Source organism: Dermacentor albipictus, unplaced genomic scaffold, assembly GCF_038994185.2.
Source record: "Dermacentor albipictus isolate Rhodes 1998 colony unplaced genomic scaffold, USDA_Dalb.pri_finalv2 scaffold_20, whole genome shotgun sequence".
NCBI classification, from domain to species: Eukaryota; Metazoa; Arthropoda; class Arachnida; order Ixodida; family Ixodidae; genus Dermacentor; species Dermacentor albipictus.
The window spans coordinates 3,480,109-3,502,562 of record NW_027225574.1 but is presented as its reverse complement, the minus strand read 5'-3'; the positions used below and the strand labels follow the sequence as shown (position 1 = coordinate 3,502,562).

At 49.4% G+C, this 22,454-nt stretch overlaps 1 pseudogene; it reads right to left on the bottom strand.

Moving 5' to 3' along the window:
• Nucleotides 1–11,185: 11,185 nt before the first annotated feature.
• On the bottom strand, nt 11,186–12,571 carry LOC135919963 (uncharacterized; annotated as a pseudogene).
• Between the last annotated feature and the right edge of the window lie 9,883 nt (nt 12,572–22,454).

The window sequence follows — 22,454 nt, the reverse complement described above, 5'->3', positions numbered from 1 at the left end:
TGCTTTTTTTTTTCGGCCGAAATTCTTTGACGAGCACAGAAAGTTTAAACGATCGACTGTACAGATACATTCTAGAAACGGAAAGTTGAGATGCTTGAACACTCGAGAATTCGTGTGCACAATTTTTCCATATGAGGTGATAGCCGATGGCTGACGTGGTCCAGCGGCCATGTCATGTCTTGGGAATGTGTTCAAACTTACTATATTAAACGTCATAATGACCTCGTACAAAAGCAATCTGGCGTTCGGTCATCAATAAATTTTGAGTCACGTATTTATTCTGGTCTTTACTTTGTAGAAGGAAGGTGCTTAATGGTGCTCATAACTGATAACAGTGCTTCACCGGGTTCGTCAGCGTTAACGCTGTTCTTTCCTTTACCCTCGTTTTTGTGCCTAATTGGAGCTTTGCTTCAATTGTCACTGGTAAACTTGGACCTATACACTTGGTAGCGTGAAAAAATTCACTTCAATGCTATATTAAGGCTTAAAAGCACATAAGCTAAAAAATATCAAACTTTAAAAAAATTCAGCCACGATTACGATACTCCCTAATGCGAAATTTGAGGGCCGCTCTATACGTGTTTTCATTTCGCGATATATATTGGCGAGCGCTTACCAATCAGTCTCATGCGGCATGTTGCAAACGGAGCCAAGTGTGGCGCGACTGCCTCCCTAATCTGGAGATCGCGAGAGCCAGCGCGTGGGAAACGCGTGGGAGCGATTCACTGCAACCGCCGCCGTACGCGCGCTACTCCGGCGTCATCTCGTAGCCATCGTCGCTGCACTATGTTTTTCTTTGCCACAACCTCCTCCGGTTGACGACTCATGGTTGCGCTGCACCCTCTTCTCCGCCTCCTCCTCGCGTCTTTCAACCCCTGCTGCGCTGTGCGTTCGCTTTTATTTTTCGCAGCGCTTGTTCGCTCGGATATGCCGCCGACGCTGACGCTCGCCACAGGAACGGGGGCCTAAGAGATGCGCTCTAAGAAACAGCTTTTTATAGACATCGCGCTAGGTCCGAAGGAAACGGAGGTTTAGGAAGCTTAATGAAAGAATTAGGAGGGAACGGAGGTTAAGGGTTAAAAAAATATGTTTCCTGCCATAACTATGCAAAACATTGAGATGTGTGTGCTTGTGTGATAAAAATTGCTACGAGTGCTTTTATTTCTTGTGTTATGTTGGCCGTCTTACCTGTCTAGTCTTGCTCTTTCTCTGCGCATATTGGACAAGGCGTGTCAATAAATGCATACAGGCCTGCTATTCAGTGGCATGGCTGTGTGCTCTTTCTTGTCTAGTCCCGTGTGCTATAGCTACTTTCATCTGATATAAAACTTGGCTATTGCTGTATCGCTAAAACAGACATTGGCGAAGGGATAGCAGGTGTACCACACAGCCCGAAAGCTTCCACATTATCCGAGGGCATTGCGCCAGCTGTACGTCAGTGTCACTTGTGAGCAATTTTTGCCCTCTCACAGTGGTTCTTGAGATAGGTTCAGTGCTCGTGGCCTTTTGCTGACGTCATCGGTCCGCCTTTCTTGCGACGCTCCTGAAAAAATAATATGTAACGCGCGTCCCGATTGTCGATGATGTGGGCCCATTTTGATGTCGCGATGTTGCTGTGTTCTATGCTGAGGCTCATGTAAAGCTCTTTATGGCAGCTGACATAGGGGGGGGGGGGAGGTAACGAGTAGGCAACAAGGAACTAACAAAGAATTATATGCAAGCAAAAAAAAAAAAGGCTGACTTTAGCGCAGATTCGGGGACGTATCTCTCTAGCGCAGTTACACGGCGCGTTCACCAAGAAACCCGCGCGGAAGTGGTTCGGCAGGTGTACTTCCCAAGCCTTCCAATCGAAGTGTACAGTGAAGGGCTGTTTTGCTATCGTGAAGACAGACGCCGAAACGTTAAAGCGAACCCTCCGAGGCTTTCCCGACCGTGGCAGCTGCTGCCGTGCCGATAGACGCGTGCCTCGCATCGCGCAGCATGCGTGTGCGCGAGACGCTCGCCGGAAAGCATTGCGTGTGTGCGCGCGTGCATCAGTTTCCGGTACATCATGGACGCAGGAATGAAACGGGAAAAAAAATGATAGTCAACATTAACCCTGTATATTATGTCATACTTCTGTCAGCATGCATGCGTCGTCACCATTCTTCCCGCGACAAACATATTTTACAGAGAGAAAGAGAGAAACTTTATTGAGTTTCCCTGCCATCATGCACTGAGGCTTAATAATATGCAAGTGCCACGTATCTGGACAGAACCAAGGTAAAGTTGTTTGCGGTCGCTTGGAGATACTCTGATTATTTTTGCATTCCGGCTAATTACATAACTATTCCTAATTAATTAATCGACTGCTCAAGTATTATAATTAGATGAAAAGTGTAAATGAGAAAATTGTAGAGCAACCTGAAAAACTCCCGAAACAGCGTTCTGTTGCTCAATACGTGCTGCATAAAAGTGGTTTTCCCGAGCGTGAAAGGAGCTCGCACATACACGCATAATTTCCTCTAGATTGGCCGCTCGAGACACGTTGCGCGTGTTCGTGGGCTTGCGTGAACTGGTTGATAACAAGGATAACTGTGTGTGGTGTTATTTATTGTCACTTCTTTCTCTATTGTGATTCCGCATTGTTTTCATGGTCCAACAATACTTTCATGGTACATCCCTGCAAGCAATTGAAGACAGTTCAGTGACTTATATATATAGGAATAAACGCAGCCAAATTTACAATACACAATGTTCAAGTGAAACATAACGCAGTGCGGAAACTTTCAAACATAAGCATTGTTACATCAATTAACAAGATTTAGTCATTCTAAGTATGTCTAAGTTACATCCGAGCGCCAAACACAATTTACATTTTTACATTGAAGCGTCGAGCTAGAATGACATAACAATGTAGTACATACGCAATCATGAATACAATATATGTACACAGGAAGAAACTAAGAAATGAAGAAGAAAGAAAACTCAGAATAAATAAAATCGTCATACATACAACACGTACTCTGCGTAGGCATTAGTATTACAGGCACGGTAACAAATATAACACGCTAAAAAAGAAAAAAAAGATAATAGTTTTTATAACTGAGGTGCAAGCAGTGCTTTTTCTAATAAGGATACTAAACTGTTTAATGACTCAGTGTTAGTGACTTCTTCGTCTAATTTATTCCATTCTATAATTACAGCTAGATAATAGTTTGAATTGACTGAAAATTCATCCAGAGTTCGGGAGTGCTTATGTCGAGTTGGTATGGTGATGTTTAAAGAAATTAACTTAGATGCACCAATTTTAATGTCGCCTGTCAGACATTGGAACGAAAATTGTAGTCGTGCTTGTTTCACTCTGTTTTCAATAGTTAGTAAACCGGCTTTATTTATAATTTCCGTTCGCGAATCAGTTCATGTGTGTGTATTTGGGGAATACAAACCTGATTGCCCTATGTTGAGCGGCTTCTAGTTGTGATAAAAGTTTCTTATTGTGGACCAAACCATGCAATTATGGCATATTCTAGGATTGGTTCGACCTGTGTTGTGTAGGCTAGCAGTTTAGTTTTAGGGGGCGCGGAACAGTCTAGGTCTAATAATAATAAAAAGAGCTTTTTCAATGCATATGACGTGATGTTGCTTACGGGAGTTTCAAACCTGAGGTAGTGTGAAAGTGTTATACCCAAATATTTGTGCTTCCCAACCCTTGGGATCACGTTGTTATTCATTCTATAGTGGTAATCAATCCTTTCTCTTTTGCGAGTTATCATGAGCATGCAAATTTCTGAATATCAATTTTCATTTACCAATCTTCGCACCATTTATGAACGGGCTGTAGGGCTTGATTAAGTGACTCCTGGTAAGCTGGTGAGTTAATTGTGTGATGCAAAATGCAATCATCTGCAAATAGTAGAAATTTCACATTGCAAATGGACTGCAAACCATTAATGTATAGAAGCAATAGCACAGGCACCAGGACACTGTCCTGGGGCACACCTCGTGTGAAGGGTTCTAATCAGGACGATGTGTCATGAATTTGTACGAACTGTAATCAATCAGATTGATAGTGTTGCATCCAGTGAACAACATTAGTGTCACCTAAGGCAGAAAAAAGATTTAAGGTCAATTTAAGGACACGCGGTCGAATGCCTTCGAAAAATCTAACAGTATCCAGTCAATCAAGTCAATCTTTCGATGGGGGCGAAATGCGAAAACACCCGTGTGCTTAGATTTAGGTGCACGTTAAAGAACCCCAGGTGGTCAAAATTTCCGGAGTCCTCCACTACGGCGTGCCTCATAATCAGAAAGTGGTTTTGGCACGTAAAACCCCAAATATTATTATTAATCAAGTCAATAGTTAGCGAAATGTCGTGCACTAATTCCACTAGTTGGGTTAGTGTCGACCGTCCTCTTCGAAAACCATGCTGATATCGGGATAGTTTGCAATGTTTCTCAAGGTATGTGGTTATGTGTTTCAACACTATATACGCTCTGAAAGGTTGCACACTTTCCAAGTCAGAGAGAGAGGCCTGTAATTTGAGACGTCGGGCTTACTTTCGGATTTATGCACGAGGAAGATTTCAGCAGTCTTCCATTCGCGGGGGACAGAGCAGGATTTTAACGATTTCTTTCAAATTTTGCACAAGCATTTAGATATCCATTCCGCGTATCTCCGCAAGAAAGTATGTCTATGTTATCAGGACCCGGTCCCTTTTTGGTGTCCAAATTTAAAAGTAGGTTCAGTACTCCTTGCGTGTTAATTGAAATATGTTCTATAGGCTGACGCAAACATGGGTCTATGGACGGGTTCTTACTGTTGTCTGAGGTGGAGACAGACTCGAAGTATTTGTTGAAGGAGTGTGCACAACTCAAGATGTCATCGTCACAAGCCGGGTTATCGTCACGCTTCTTGGTATTTATCTGCTTCCAAAATTTCCATGGTGCAGTAGTTAAGAAGCTTGGAAGAATTTTGGAAAAGTAATTATTCTTGGCTGTCCGAATCTTCGACTTCATTTCGTTAATCGCACTGCTCACATTGGCTTGAGCAAAAAGGTGAAGGATTTAGCCTTAAAGATTTTCTAAGCCTCTTTACTTCGCGTTTCGCATGTATGATCTCACGAGTAATCCATAAGTTAGGCTTGTTAGACTTTTTTATTTTAGACGGGACATGGTTATGGATGCAGTAAAATGCAATATCATTAAACTTGTACTGAAGCACGTCGATGGTAGTGGATGCGTCAACTGCCAACCCATCAAACGAAGCGTATTGGAGTATTAAGTAATCAGGAATGCTTGTATCGACTGCTTTGGAGAAATCAAAGAATGTCTTCTGCGTTTTCGGAACAGTTAAAGGACCTTGCACTGGCATGACACAGTCTCCTTCCCAAGTACTGACCGAGCCCAATGCTGCTTAGCTTCGGGCATCGGACGAGAATCGGCGTATTCAGCATGGTATGGCCGATGACGGCATGACACAGTATAGGTTAGCTCGTGATCAGATACGCCGTCCAATATTTGTATTTTAAGATATTGCGGTGCAAAGTGCTCACTGACACCCAATCTAGAATGTTCGACGTAGACCATTTATTACTTGTAGGATGATCTAAAACTTGGCTTAGGTTAAAGTGCAGCATCATATTACAGATTAATTCAAAGCAGGGTGATCGAAAACCTAAGGCTTTCTAATCTATATCCGGCAAGTCGAAATCTCCCAGTAGAATTATTCTGTTGTTCGATACATGGCGTTGTAGATAGCTGCGCAGTGCGTAGATGACGTCAGAATCATCCGATGGGCTACGATACACACAGCCGACAGTGATAAACTGCGAGCTAACAGAAAGCCTACATAATACTGCTTCTACATCATCAGAACGACGGGCACCTTGAACAAAATGTTTTTTGTTGACTACCAAAGCGATGCCCCCGCCACGTGTTATAAATATACTATACATATATTTCAAAATGTGAGGAAAAAGCTTTGGAACTTCGCTAAGACGAGGAAAGAGGCCGGCGACAGAGTATCTCTGTCATGACAAACTGTGGATTAACAGCGAGCAGTTCCTTTGGGATGAATCGAAGAAGGATGTGGTCCCCGTCAGGCCTCAACACGCTCTGGGTAAACGTGAAAAAAAAAAAAACAGAACAGAACGGCGAACCAATGTCGCTATGGTCTCGCAAACCACGAGAAGTAAGCTTTATTGATTTAAATGCAAGGAGCATTCTTGACAAACTAGACTCACTCGAATCTTCGCTAATTAGTATTGAACATGATTTTGTAGCGATCGCAGAGGCGGGGCTTAGTGATTGGATTGGATTGGAGGGAAATTTATTTATGCCTGCAGTTGGGCGCTCGCGCACCGCGACGAGTGCCTACGTCATCTACGAAGCTACTCGGCGCGGGTCTCCGCTCGTCGTTGCCGGCTCGCTGGGTCCCAGCGTTTCGAGTGCCTCGAAGACCTGCTGGATGGCCCAGAGCTGTTCATCTCGGTCGTAGCTCTTCGCGGCTGCCTCGAGCCGCGGTGGGGGCGTTCTTGATTTTGCATCTTCTGGATTTTTAACGCAGTCCCACAAGATGTGCGTGTAGTCTGTGGTCTCCCTCCGGCAGACTCTGCACTTATCGGTCGGATATGTCTCGGGTACATGTGATGCATCAGTCTCGGGCTCGGTAGCGACCCAGTCTGGAGCTGTCTCAGTACTACCGCCTCCGCTCGACTCAGCCTCGGATGCGGGGGTGGGAGAGTCCTGCGAGCCAGGCGGTAGGCCTTCGTTATTTCATTGTAATCCGTCATGCAGTCCTTGGTTCCGAACCACGTCGGACGGTCTGTCGCCTTGGCGCGGTAGGTTAGCTCTTGCGCCGCTGCGTGTGCCGTCTCATTGTGGTTCGCATTGTGTTCCGACGCGTCGCCCGCATGCACCGGGAACCACTTGAGCCGTACTATTCGTTCTTGTAGTTTGACCGCTCGCAGTACGCGCTCAGCCTCCCTGCAGATTTGTCCTTTGGCGAAGTTTCGCACCGCCTGTCTCGAGTCACTCAGCACCGTGTGGCAGTCTGCGTCGGCGATGGCCAGGGCGTGATGTTCGGCTGCTGAGCACGAGGTCGCGGGAGCGAATCCCGGCCACGGCGGCCGCATTTCGATGGGGGCGAATTGCGAAAACACCCGTGTGCTTAGATTTAGGTGCACGTTAAAGAACCCCAGGTGGTCAAAATTTCCGGAGTCCTCCACTACGGCGTGCCTCATAATCAGAAAGTGGTTTTGGCACGTAAAACCCCAAATATTATTATTATGGCCAGGGCGATGGGTACCTCCTCCGCTTGTTCCGCTCCGGCGCTTTTCACGCTCGCTGCCGTCCTCGTGGCGCCGGTTGACGCCTCTATGACGACTGCTGCGAAGGCGTTCCGTTGGTATTCGGCCGCGTCCACGTACCATGCGTGTTCGTCGTTGGCGTGCTGGTCGATGAGAGCCTTGGCCCTCGTCGCTCTTCTTCCCTTGTTGAACTCGGGATTCATGTTCCTCGGTATGGGGTTGATTCTGGTCTGGCGTCGGACCTCTTCGGGGACCGGGAGCTTCATCTCCACCTCGTTCGAGCGTCCAATTCCCAGATCGTCCAGTATCTTCCTCCCGGCTTTGGTCATGGACAGCCGCTCCAGTTGAGAGGTCCGTTGCGCTTCGGCTATTTCTTCGAGCGTATTGTGTATCCCGAGTTGTAACAAGCGGGTCGTGCTTGTGGACTCGAACAGGCCCAGCGCCGTCTTGTACGCTCTTCTGATGAGCACGTTGATTTTGTTACGTTCGTGTTGCAGCCATCTGTGGTAGGCTGCAACGTACGCGACGTGGCTGATGGCGAAGGATTCGACGAGCCTAATTAGGCTCTCCTCTATCATGCCAGCCTTCCGGGAAGTGACTCGTTTGAGGAGTCGAATCGCGTTGGCTGCTTTTGCATTGAGACGGGTGATGGTTTCGCCGTTTATTCCGTGCTTTTCAGTGACCATGCCTAGGATCCTAATTTTGCCGACCTCGGGGATCACGTTGCCGGATTTTGTTACGGTTCTGATTTTTTCGTTTTCGCGTTGTCTGGTCTTGCCTCTGCTGTTTTTGGTGGGCGGGAGTATGAGGGCCAAACAAAAAAATCTTCCTTACCTCAGTAAGGAAGCCTTCATTGCGGTGAGGCCACCTTATGTTACTCTGAAAGCTTCCTTACTGAGGGGCCTTCGGTGAAGGCTTCCTTGGTGCTTTCGCAGCGTAAGGTAGCTCCGAAGCTACCTTCATGCGTCCTTATGCCGCTCCTGGCCCTGAACGAGCGCTTCACCTCAACGCATAGCCACGTGACGTTTCCTTGCACATGCGTGCTATCGCCCACCTGCGGAGAAGCGCGAGCACGGTACGTATTGCCAGGCATGTTCGTTTCAGTCACGTGTGTGGCATGAAAGCGTTGGTAGGCGTTGCTAGGCGTTGCACGACGCCGGCGTGCCAGCGTTGCTGGATCACATCAAGTTTTGCACTGTAATATGGTACTTTTTTACGTTTAGTGAACAAAACTAGAAAAAAACACCCACGCATCTCTATATTAGCTCTTTAATGTAAAAATTGCGTGACGATACAACATTTTTTTAATGACTAATGGTGTTCGCGTAAAGCTTTTAAGAGATCATCTCGAACCCAGACATGCGACAACCGCTCCTTACGTGAGGACGGGCAAAGGGAGCTTTCAGAGTACGCTCATGTACGCTTGCTTCCTCCATCGGTCCTTCGCTGTAAGGAGGCCTCACGTAAGGTTAGGAAGCGCTCGAAGGAAAGGAACGTTTCATTGTTTGGGCCTGAGAAGCTCCGATCTGCACGGCGAACATCTCAGTCCGGTGCCTTCCAGCTGGTCTTCTATTGCGTCGACGGCGGCTTGCAGCGCGCCCTCGATGTGGGCGTCGCTGCCGCCGGTCACCCACAGCGTGATATCGTCCGCGTAGGTGGTGTGCCTGACATCTTCGATGTCCCCGAGCTTTTCCGCCACTCCGATCATTACTAGGTTGAACAGCATCGGCGAAATGACCGATCCCTGCGGTGTGCCGGTGCTCCCGAGCTTCTTCTCTTGCGTCTGTAGGTCGCCTGCTCGTAGCTCGATGGTCCTGTCCGTGAGAAGGTACTTGATGTAGTTGTAGGATCTTTCGCCCATGTTGAGCTTGGAGACTTGGGACAGAATCGCCGACTGTTTCACCTTATCGAAGGCGCTCTGCAGGTCGAGCCCTAGGATTGCTTTGTTGTCGCGAGCGCTGCCGCCATCATCGATGATTTGGTGTTTGAGCTGCAGCATCGCGTCCTGCGTGCTGAAGTGCTGTCTGAAGCCGATCAAAGTGGTCGGGTACAGCCCTTCTCGTTCCAGGTAGTCTTGCCACCTGTTGAGCAGGACGTGCTCCAGCACCTTGCCCACGCAGGACGTGAGCGAGATGGGCCGGAGGTTATCCGTGTCCGGCGGCTTCCCCAGTTTGGGGATCAGGATGGTCTTGGCTGTTTTCCACAGCTTTGGCAGTGCGCCCGCTCTCCAGCACTTCTTGAAGTATTTTGCGAGGTTTTCAATCGAGCCGTCACTGAGGTTCTTGAGCGCCTTGTTCGTGACGAGGTCCGGGCCGGCTGCCGACCGGCTGTTGAGGTCGTGCAGAACCGCGCGTACCTCCTCGACGTTGTATCACGATTGAGCTTCGCGTTAGGCAGGCCGCTGTACGGTGCGTGTTGTTCGCTGGGTGTAGTCGGCATGTATTTGTCGTTAATGCGCCGGTAGACTTCGTCGACGCCATGTGCTGAGACCGCCCGATGTATAAGCCAGGCGAGTCTGTCCCTTTGGTGCGACTTGGTCTTGGTTTGGTCGAGCAGGTGCCGCAGCAGGTTCCACGTCTTCCCGCTGTGCATCTGCCCGTCTGCCGCGTTGCAGATCCCGTTCCACTGTTGCGTGCAGAGAGCGCGGCAGTGATCCTCGATCGCTTGGTTCAGCTCCGCCACCTTTTTTCTGAGTCTGCGGTTAAGCCGTTGTTTCTTTCAGCGATTGAGTATCGACTGTTTGGCTTCGATGAGATGCGCAAGCCGGCTGTCTACTTTGTCGATCTCCTTGCCCGTTTCAATTTTTTTGGTCGCGTCGCGTACGCACTTGGTGATTTCGGTCGTCCACGAGCCGATGTCTTCGATCTCGTCGTCACCGTCGCTCTTCTGGCTACTGGCGTCTCGAAAGGCATCCCAGTCTATCCATCTGTGTGTTTTGATGCTGGTGTCGTTGTATTCCATTATGCCGATTTCCACGATGGTGTGGTCGCTGCCTAGGTCGGTCCCCGTGTTTCTCCAGGTGACCGCCCCCCGGATGTCGTTCTTGACGAACATGAGGTCCGGAGTGGTGTCCCGGGACACGGAGTTACAGATTCTCGTCGGATGTGTCGGGTCCGTGATGAGGGTGAAGTCGAGTTCCATGGCGCCTTGGTACAGATCGCGGCTCTTTGCTGTGTACTTGTTGTAGCCCCAGGCAGGGTTCATCGCGTTGAAGTCTCCGCACGCGATGAGCGTGTTGCGGCCCGCTGCGGTGGTGGCTCTGTGCAGTAATGTCTTGAATCTCTGTTTTCTCTGCGAATGGTTGCTGTAGACGTTGAGCAGAAATATGCTTCCTTTTCTCTTCTTGCCCGGGATGATTTCGGTGAGTGTGTGCTCGATCTTGATATTGCTTTGCAGCTCGTGTTCAACGAACTTAAGTCCCTTCCTGACCAGGGTGCACAGGCCTCTCCCGTCGGGTGTTCTCTTATGTACTCTGTAGCCGGGGAGGGACGGTGCGTCGGTTAGTGTTTCTTGTAGTAGTATAACGTCCGGCTTGCGAGCGGCATGTACGATGTGTTGATGGATGACTGCCTTCCTCCTTCCGAAGCCGCGACAGTTCCACTGCCATGCGGTTACACCTGCTGCTGCTGTTGTTGCGTTGGCGGCCATGATTGCGTTGGCGTGTACGGGCCTCCCTGGTTGGGTGGATGGCTTACCATCGGCTGTAGGTTCCTTTCGATGTAGGCGAATCTGTTTGTGCTCTCGGCTTGGTAGGTATCCATTGTTTGTTTCAATGCTGTCACTGCTGCGATGTTCGCCGTGATTAGCTGTTCGAGTTTGGTGAATGTCGCTTCAAATTTCGCTTCGAGGCTGTCGATGCGATCGTTTTATGTTTGCGTACGCGTGGCCTCGATGGCTCACTTCTTCGGTGCCGGTTCCTCTATGGCTTTCTCCTGGATGTTCGTTGTCGTTTCCTCGGTCTTGCTTGTGCTTGGCGTGGGTCTCTGTAGAGGCTGGTTGTTGCATAGCAGCAACTGACGGATCTCGGCGATCTCTCTCGTGAGGTTTTTGATAGTCGCTCGCAACGCCGCGTTTTCTTGTCTTAGGATCTCATTTGCCTCCCGCACCTTGTTCATATCTTCTTTCTTAGTGGCTTCGGTGATTTTCTGCGCGTTCCTTATATTGCTTCCTTTCGCTGCGTCGACCCAGCTCACTCGCTCACGTGATGGTAACGTTTTCCTGCTGAGGCTTCTCTTGCAGCAGCTGCTGTCTCTGGATTTAGGCGCCCGGTTTTCCGATGGGGTCCTTGACTTTCGCGCATCTGGCGGCTTGTCGAGTGGCGGGAAATCGCTCTCCGACAGCAGCTGGCGTTCGTCCTGTCGGCGCTCCCATTGTCGCTGCGCACTAAGTAGGGGATCTTGTATTTCGCCTTGCACGTTCGGTCTCCAGTCGAGTGTTCGTCCCCGCACAACTTACATTTACGGGTACAGTGATGGTCTTCTGTATACGGTTCGCGAGTCCGCAGGCCAGGCACGTCATGATTGTGGGCGTCGGGCACACGTCATTGCGGTGTCCCACTCGGCCGCACTGCTGGCGAACGTCGATCTGCTTCTTGTAGAGGCGGCACGGTATCAGGGTGACTCCGTATCGGACGAAGTTCGGTACCTTGGGTCCCTGGAACACCACGATCGCAGTGGTCGTGCTTCCAATCCTTTTTGCGCCCACTGCTAGCGGGTTCCTCTCGTTGACGATGTTTCTATCTAGCTCATCGGCGCTCGCGTCGATGGGAATGCCTCTGATGACGCCCTTTACGGTGTCGTGAGGTGCCGTGCGATATGCGCTGACCTCGTAGGGTTTGCCTTGAATATATATTTCCTGGATTTTAGCGTACCTTGCCGCGTTGTCTTCGTTCGGTGTACTGACGACCATGATGTTTTGTTGCGTGTTGGGGCAGATGGTGTCCGCGGCGCTTTCCTCGCTCGTGATCTTGGCCGCAGCGAGTATGGCCGCAGCGATGGTGGTGGTGCTGGTCTTTACGATGTCCAGTCCCCCTCTGGGTCTGACAACTATCTTGCTTTCTTCCAGTGGCATGGCTGGCATGCGTGCTGCCTTGATGGCCGAGGCTCTGACGTTCTTGTAGAATTTCAACCTCGTGCTTGTTTTACTTCCGCCGGGTCCGTCGGGCTTGCCGCTGGCGGGGGCCGCTGGCGCAGCCTCGATATGCGTTCCCCCGCGAGCGTCCATCCGGCGTCGCTGTGGTATTCCTCGGGTGATATCTCTTTTCCTTGAACTTGAACGCACATGTGATTTTCCACGATCATTGTTGTTTGAGAGGGCGCCTCCATCTCGAAGCTGACGAGCGGCAGCCGCCGAGATGTACGGCAGGCCGCTGTCGGTGCGACGGTGTTGGGCCTAGCGTTCGCGGAACACGCCTAAGCCTAGCAATCCTTCGCACGGCGGCAGTAGAAGTAGTCACGAAATGTGGCAAAGAAAAACGCACCTCTGGGGTCAGCCGGTATTGGTCGATGCCGCTGGCCTTCACGGACACATTGGTGCAAGCAAAACGTTGGTTCGAGGTAATTAGCACTGCGTAATTGGCTAGCAATCACGGAGCCGAACTGTGGCTAGGGACGAGCTAGGCTATGGATCTAGGCTAGGAACGAGCTAGGCTAGCCAAGTCTAGCCTAGCTAAGCTAGGCTAGGCTAGGGATCTGTGGCTAGGGACGGATGCTGAGCTTATCGTATTTCTTCCTCCGCGACATCATTTTAGTGCACGGTGCCCCACGACAGCTACTCACGGACCATGGTCGCACCTTTCTCTCCCAAGTCGTCGCCGTCATCTTGCAGTCTTGCTCTACCAAGCACAAGCTCGCTACCTCGTACCATCCTCAGACCAATGTCCTGACTGAGAGATTGAACCGGACCATCGCCATCATGCTGCCTAAGTATGTTTCGCCAGAACACCGTGACTGCACATTGCATTATACCTACGCCACGTTCGCTTACAATTCTTCACGCTATGAAACTTCTGGGTTTTCGCCGTTTTACCTGTTGTTTAGTGGAGACTCTGCGTTTTCCTTGGACTTTTCACTTCCCTCTCCTTGTGCCTCGAGCAGCGAGTATGCCCGCGACACCATTGCTCATGCTAACCACGCGAGGAAGCTTGCCCGTGTATTTGTCTGTTGGTATCCCAAGAAAATCAAAAGCGCGTTTACAATCAGTGGCACCATGCCGCATACTTTTCACCAGGGTCCCTTGTGCTTTTTCGGTCTCCTTGCCTTAAGTGGGGCTCTCGGAAAAACTCCCCCCTTGCTACATGGGCACTTATCGCGTCCTACGTCAAGTGACCGATGTCACCCGTGATATAGCTCCTGTCAGCTCTACTATGTCATCTGGCGTAACCTCTCCTGATGTCGTTCGCGTCATCCGGTTGAAACCTGACCGCACTCTTCCTCACGGTCCCACTTGATGCACCAGTATGGTGCTTTGTCCGCTGGGTGATGTGTTACGGTTAGGCGAAGAAGAGAACGAGTACGGTCCCGAAGGCGACATTTAACATATATTTAACATATTTAACATTTGACATATATAACATATATTTCACTGTCTATATAACATATATAGATAGTGAGAAGCGGTCACCCGAAAAAGATAAACAAGTACACGTGTCACGTTTCAATATATACAGGGTGTTTCAGCGAACACTTGCAAAAATGCTTAAAAGTTGCCTGTGCATATATACATATATATGCACAGGCAACTATATATATATATATATATATATATATATATATATATATATATATATATATATATAGTCATATAATGAGAAGCCAACAAACACTGCCACCAAGTACAACACCAAGTATATATATATATATATATATATATATATATATATATATGTCACGTAGTAGTGACAGTTAAGAAATCCGCAATCAGCAATCAGCGGAGACTCTAGTTACTTATGGCGTCTACTGTACTGGGGCTGGCGAATATTTCTTGCGCATTAGTGCAGTTAGTGTTCCTGGAAGTGCTTACGCGGGTCACACCCGAGGTGCCATGCAAATATTTGCCATATAGAGACCGCACTTACGCAGTTATAACCGCATCGTGGCAGAACTGACTGCTTATCTAAATGTGGGAGAAGCACTACTGCTTACCTAACGCACACACACGCGCGCACACACACGCGTGCACACACACACACACACACACACACACACACACACACACACACACACACACACACACACACACACACACACACACGCACACACGCACACACGCACACACGCACACACGCACACACACACACACACACACACACGCACACACACACGCACACATAACGCGCACGCGCGCGCGCAGGAACACTCACACAAAGAAACAGCTGCGCAGTATTGAAATGCGCGTCACGGAGGCGTTCTCACTTCTTTGAGACTTTAAGAAGGCGTACGGTATAGCACCTCAGTGTGTAAAAAATGCGGAGGAAATCTCTGTAAGGAGAGGAGCGCTTGATAAATGAAGTTCGGACGGAGGTGCTGCAGAAACTTCAAAGTCAGGCTAAAGGATTGGGAAACGTTTCAGAAACGTCTTATCGGCGGGTCTCTTATTTATAAGGCTCACTCGGTGCCGAAATAAGGCGTAGAGGTCGGAGGCAGGCTGAAAGCCACGCAAGGAAACGAATAATGCAAGGACACACACACAAAAAGCACTGAAAATGAGGTGAGAGACAACGTTTCCCGGACCTCTTATCGCTTTCCATTATTTATAAAAAAGGTCGCCCCGATGCGTGCTCAGTATAACGTCGCGCACGGACACTGGCGCGCGCCCAAAAGAGGGATAAATTTTTCACTGCGGCCTCAGTGTGCTTTTCAGTGTGCTTTGCAGCGTACTTTATACTGCGATGTAGAGAGAGAGAGAAAAAAAAACAAGAAAAGCGTAGGCAACGAATTGACGGGGGAGAAGGCAGCTGTGAATTGGACTTGCCCTCTTCCCCACCTCTCCCCCTTTTTCCAGCTTTCTTCCCGCTTCTTCCTTTTTTTTCTCTGCTTCAAGGCAAACGCTCAGGGTCTGACTCCACTCGCGCATCGAGCCCTGCTTTCTTTATCACGTTTACTGCTCTGGATTCAAACGCCCGTCAGGATTCGCTGTCGTCAATCGAAGTTCATGACTGCTATACTTCAGCGGTTTGAAAGAGAGAGAGATAGAGCGTGCCAAACACGCTCTTTGAAACTAGCTGAAGGCAAAATAAGCAAATAACGAAAGTACAAACCCCCATGGCACCCTAAAAAAATTAATCGAAGCCTTCTTGGTCACGACCACGCAAAGTGGAGGAGCTGGACCGAGGTACGTACAAAATCAGATAAAGTATAAAAAAATGGGAATAGTTGGGTGGTGCCGGGAACGTACTGTATGTGCAGCAGCTTTTACAGCGTTGGAAAGCGCCTTGACGTGGCAGGCTCGATGTAGAAGCGAGAAATACTCTAATGCAGGAAAGCGCCCGACATCTACCAATAAGCCTAAAGCAACAAACAAATACGAAGGAGCAAAAGAAAGGAAAGAGTGCAGGCTGTTTGGCGAGCTGTGTGCGGAATCGCACGTATATCGCATTGCTTAGACGTCTACGCGTGTCCGCTCAGTTGCGACGTGTCGAAGGTTGAGGGAGCGCAGAGGTTGTGGGGCGATGTTGAGTGATACGTGCGGCCCAGGCAGGTCCCCGAAGCGGTTCGGCGGCAGAAAGACAATTTCAAAAGTAACGGGCGGCTTTTCGTTCGTGGCATGCTCACGAGAATCCGCACTGTAGGCTATCGGAAGCAACGAAGGCAGAACAACCCGCTTCATTATAGCGAGGAAAATAACAAAGAAAGAAAAGGAAACGCACCACAGTCAATCTCCGCGCGGTTTAAGAGTGCATACGCCCGTGAAGAAAATATCAGCGATGCTCCAAGGAAACTCGAGCATTCCTTAAATAAAGAAGAGAGAGAGAGAGAGAGAGGGAGAGAAATAAAAATAAAATGTAAAGTGACGTTAGTGTGACATGAGGGATCGAGAGATTTAGCTAAAGAATACGCTAAAGTTCGGTTACTACTGTACATGCATGTCTGTTACCAATGGTCTACCGCACTCCTAAAGGCTTTCTTTTTTTTTTTTACTTCAGCAGAATAACTGCGAATACATCCGAATGTGAGTAGCAAGGAATTCCTTGATGTCTTCTCAAGTCTTCCCGATAAAAGACCTTGTAACTGTTGTAAAGGCCGCGTAGTTACTGTTGCGCCGTCCAAAAATATCGTGTGAAGCACAGATCAGCTGAAACCACTGCAACTACAAGAACTAAAGAAATTGCCGATTTTCGTTGTTCAGGTAAAAGGAACACAATTACTATGCATATTTCATCAGTATACTTAGCGCTTCGCATAAACGTTGCTCGAACTTCGCCATTCGTAGCTTCGTTGGAAGCGTCACCGACACAAGGGGACATTTTCAGACTCGAGATGCCGAAAAGGCATTAAATTTAATATTAAGAGTAACGCCGATGCAGCACGAAACTGACAGAGTGCTTTATTGTCAGACACAATATAAATTGCCCTGTTGATTCTACGTGACTTAAATAAAGATTGCGTTTTTTTTTATTACCCGAATTTATTTACTGCACAGATAATTCCTTAAGAAGTCACCTTCAGCTTTCTCGGTCACCTCCACTATGCAGTACCACAAGTTTTGTTGCCATGTCGTGGCACTCGGCAGGTATTTTCAAATCTGTCAATTGTTTAGGATAAAGGATAAAGTTAATGGCGATTTAGCGGTAAGTGCGAGAGAAAGGCGTAAGGCATTATTGCGTCGCACCTCTTTGGGGTCTCGGATCCATGATTTAAATTGCCTTCATATCATTGCAAACTGTAGTTCAGGAGCTCACTCGACAGCCGCCCCGTTTCATCGAGGGGCGAAGCGCAGCTGATGGTGGTCCGTTATTACGCTCTTCTAAGTTCGTCAATCCCCTCTCTACCTCTACCACGTGACCGGCTTTCAAACTTCACACACAAGCATATTTCTCCACTTAGACACATCTAATACTTACGCATTAACAAGGCGCATTCCAATATGCACCGTCTTGACCTCTTCTGACGGAAATACAGACTAAATAGCCAAAAGCTCAATTCCTGAAGAACAGTGCCAATAGCGTTAATCCTAAATTATGGGATTTTACGTGCCAAAACCACTTTCTCATTATGAGGCACGCCGTAGTGGAGGACTCCGGAAATTTTGACCACCTGGGGTTCTTTAACGTGCACCTAAATCTAAGTACACGGGTGTTTTCGCATTTCGCCCCCATTGAAATGCGGCCGCCATGGCCGGGATTCGATCCCGCGACCTCGTGCTCAGCTGCCCAACACCATAGCCACTGAGCAACCACGGCGGGTGATAGCGTTAATCCTACAGGTGAAAAATGTAAAAGGAGTGTTGGCGCTTTTTTACGCAGAACTGTTTCAAATAGGTAAAAAGAACTATAGCAAGGAAAAATGAAGGTGATATTTTTGGCGCAGCTTCAAGACGCGTGAAGGGATTCGAGGCTTCGGAATATTTCAAGCACACATGACAGCCGAAAGTTTTTAGGCAGTTCTTAGACAGTATCATACCACAGAGACGTGACTCGACTAAAACCAATCTTTATAGCACTGATTGAAGTCGACAGCCCTTGCAATAAATTCCGGAGACATCCTCCAGCGGCTTCTCTGAGTTTGCTAGTTACCAAGAGTCTTCGACTCTTCTAGCCTTGTATTGATGCCTATAGTCGGTTTTATTCGATAGTCGCGCCGTTCAAACCTCCGAAGGCCCTGAAACTTCCTCTGGTACTTACATTAGGTTGATACCGCAGGTAATTTGACTTAGATTGTGGTAATGCCTCAGTTAACGGGGCCGAAGGTAATGAGGTCAGTCAGTCAGTCAAGAACTTTATTGAGGTCCTGAGGGGGTTTAAGCCGTTGGAGATCGCACGCGGGGAGCTCCTTGGGCCAAAACCGTAGGCGACGCCCAAGTTGGGGCAGGAACGTGGTGACGCTCCGCCAGTTCTTGGGCCCTCTGGACGGCCTTGAGTTGCAGTTTGAGGTCCGGGCTTTTGAGGGATTCTTCCCATTCGGGCTCACTGGAGAGAGGGCCCTCTGGTAACGTGGTACACTGCCAAAGCATGTGCGAGAGTGAGCAATAGAGTTCTGGGCAGTCTGGACAATTTGCCGGGATTTATGAATTGTAGTGGCTTAGTAGGTCTCGTGACGGATACGAGTCCGTTTGCAGCATTCGAAACGCGGCCGCCTGCGCGCGCTCGAGTTTGGCGTGCGGGAGCGGGTATTTCATTCTGCCTTTTCGATAGTGTGAGGTGATTTCTTGGTAAGTGAGTAGTGGGTCATTAAACTGAATGTCCAGCCCCTCGGAGGCCGTGGGACCGTCGCGGCGGGCAAGTTCTCGCGCATGGTCGTGGGCCGTTTCATTGAGGTTGGGTTTTTGCGGGTGAATGTCTTTCCCCATGTGAGCGGGGGACCAGGAGAGACATCGTTTGCACTCTTTTGAGCTTGCTAGTAGTATATGCGCTACCTCGTTCGATACGTTGCCGCTTTCCTAAGCCCGAATTGCAGCACGCGAATCCGTGAGGACATGGGTAAATGTAGGGTCTGCCATGGCGACTGTCACGGCTATCTGTTCTGCTTTAGCGCTGGTGGTCGATTTAACCGATGCCGATGATCGTAATGTTCCATTGTCGTCCACAACTGCTATCGCGAAAGTTGATGTATTGCCGTACTGGGCCGCGTCCACAAATGCGGTGGCTTCACGATCCGCGTCAGTGCGGGCGAGAATCGCGCGGGCGCAGGCCCGGCGCCTATCCACGTTGTATAGTGGGTGGACGTTTATGGGAAACGGTGAGACTCTGTAGTTGTCTCTAATTTCACTCGGTAGGGTAACAGGGTGCACGAGATAGGAAGATGGGGAGACATTAGCCTCGCTTAGAATTAGTCTACCGGCTTTGGACGAGGATAGGCGGAGTATTTGCGCCATAGTCTGAGCCTCGATCACTTCGACGATGTTGTTGTGCATGCCTAGCTGATCAACTTTTGCTGTACTTGCTCTTTGCGGAATGCCCAAGACATGTGTGATGCTCTTGCGCATGAGTGTGTTTAGTTTCGTCTTTTCTGTTTTCGTCCAATTGTGGGCAGAGGCGACGTAATTAATATGGCTCATAAGGAACGCGTGGTATACGCGCAGAAGGTTATCTTCGCAGAGACCCTTCCTGCGCCCTGAGACTCTGTGGATGAGTCTGATCATGTTTTCGGTTTTGGCGGTTAAGTGTTTGATCGTGTGTCCGTGGCATTTGGTGGCTTCGATTAGGAGCCCCCAAGAATGCGTATGTGGTCGACTCGCGGAATCTGCTGTCCGTCTCTTGTATGTAGTGCGATCGGAAGTTCGTCTAGAGGAGTTAGGTATCGGACTCCTTGGCAAGACTTGCGATATAGTAAGAGTTCCGATTTCTTGGAGGATAGTTTCATTCCTGTGTCTAGTAGGTACTCCTCCGTGGCATCTAGGGCAGACTGTAATGCCTGCTCCATGCTTGCCAGGGAGCCTCCCGGGCTCCAGATGGTGATGTCATCTGCATATAGAGCGCAATTTACGTTCGGGATGTCTCGTAGTTTGTCTGCGAGTCCCTTCATCACTATGTTAAATAGTAATGGAGAGATGACCGAGCCTTGCGGTGTTCCGACGGAGCCCAGCGTGTAGCAGTCCAACTTAAGTTGTGAGACTCGCAGTCGGGCTTCTCTGTCTTTTAGGAAGGAGCCCACGTACTCCTGAAATCTCTGGCCGAGGCCGAGGCCTGCCACAGACTCCAATAGGAAGCGGTGCGAGACGGTGTCGAATGCTTTCGTGAGATCGAGGGCGAGGATGCCTCGAACGTCTTTTGTTTTAACGTCAGACCTGTCTCTTTAGGAGCAACGTGATATCTTGCGTGGAAAGGTGGGGTCGAAACCCTACCATGTTGTGTGGGAGAAGTTCGTGTTCCTCAATGTAGCGTGACACTCGGTTTTGAATGACGTGCTCGGCTACTTTACCCACGCATGAAGTAAGAGAGATAGGGCGTAAATTGTCGAGGTTAAGTGGTTTTGGGATAAGGACCAACGTGGCCATGCGCCATTGCGTTGGTACCTCTCCTGTTTCCCACACGTGGTTGATGTCTTTAGTGAGTAATGTAATGGTCTGGTCGTCTAATTTACGTAACATTCGGTTGGTTATCCCGTCGGGTCCTGAGGCCGACCTGCTGTTTAGGCTATGTAGCACCTCTCGGACGTCTGCTTCCGTGAAGGCAGCGTCTAGTTCGGGAGTGGTTTCGCACTTTATGCTCGGGTAATCGTTGGGGTGAGCGTCGCCAATAGCGGAAGGTAACGTTTGGCGATTTCTTCCGGGAAGGACTCTTCCGCCCCCCCTTTCTCTTTATGTGAGTGTAAAAGTCGGTCCAGTGCGTGGCTTTGATTATCCTTTGCTTGGCTGTCGTCTAACATGCGTTTCAGGAGGTTCCACTTACCTCCGGTTCGCATGCGGCCGTCGACCGCCGAACATAGTTCGTGTCATTGGAGTCTTGTGAGCTCCGTACAGTGTTGTTCGATGTCTCGGTTGAGTATCGCGATGCGTTTGCGCAGGCGTCTGTTGAGACGTTGCTTTCTCCATCGCGCAAGTGTGGAGGCCTTGGCCTCGAGTAAGTGTGCGAGGTGATGGTCAACCCTTGGGACCTCCAATTCCGTTTGTATGGTTTTCGTGGCTCTAGTTACGTCGCCCTTTATCGCAGAGAGGAGCTCTGCGAAGGAATCGTACGTGTTCGTGTCTTCCTTCCGTAAGTGGCGGAAGCTATCCCAGTCTGTGAGGGTGAAAGACCAAGGTGGGGCCGTCGTGCTTGGTATTTCTGTGCGTATGACGAAGTGATCGCTGCCCAGGTTCTCTTGCGTATTCGTCCATGTGTAGTTTGCTACATTTCGGAGTAACGTGAGGTCCGGCGTAGTATCGCGTCGGGTCGACGTACCCAATCTGGTGGGGAACCTGTGGTCCGTCACCAGGGTGAGGGACAGGTCGTCGATCGCGCGCGAGAGGTTGTTGCCGCTAGGCTTGATTGTGGGGTAACCCCCCGACGGGTGGGGGGCGTTGAAGTCCCCTGCGATAATGAGTGGTGAGTTTCGTGCAAATGATGTGACTTTAGTAAGGATCGCGTGGAAAGATTGTTTGTAGTGCGCGGGGCAGCTGTAGACGTTTAGTACAAAAACGCTTTGTTTTAAGAGTCGGTTAGGTACGAGCTCGATTAGGATCGCCTCGATGCGACTGTTTTTTTGGTAGGACGTTATGAACGATATGCGCGAATTTTCTATTAACGAGCGTGGCGATGCCTCTTCTGGCGTCCCCTCCTCTTTGGGAGACGGGGCTGTACCCTGAGAGCGTGAGGGTTTCGCATAGGGTTTCTTGTAATAGTATTACGTGCGGCTTTTTGGGTTGAATTTTGAGGTACTGTTGCAGCGAGAATTTGCGTTTCGCGTAGCTAGCGCAATTCCACTGCCAAATTTTTAAGGTGTCCCGTGTCGTGTTAGCCATGGTGGTTTTGCGGGGGATTTATTGGTGACGAAGGGTGCGTCGTCGTGTCCATCTGTTGTGGCTGACTAGCTTTGTTTTTAATTTTTATGGCGACTTTATTTTCGACCGCCTCTACACGATTCGTCAGGATACGACTACTTTCTAGGTTCTCTCGCGTGAGGCGCAGGATTTCGCCTAGGGTGTCTTGCGGTGCATTTCTCTCTTCTTCCGTCTCTGGGAGCGGAGGGGGTTTGCGTTTGGCTGTGCTAACTTTTACGCTTGTCTCCTGGGGTGGTGGTGCTTGTAAGGGAGCTTTAAGGTTTTGAATCTGCTGTTTTGCGTCATTAAGCTGCGCTGTAAGCACTTGTATGGTGGCCCGGAGACCCGCTAGTTCCTGTCGTAGGGCCGTGACTATCTCGCTTTCATGCTCGGGCAATGAAGACCGCGTTACATGTCTGGTAGATGAAGCGTCCCGTTGCTGCTGCTGGTGTTGTCTCCCTCGTACTCGGTCGGCCCACATCAGTTCGGTGTGGCCGGATGTAGGGCGCCCCCTAGAGCAGGACCGGCTGTTGCGTCGTCCCCTGGAGC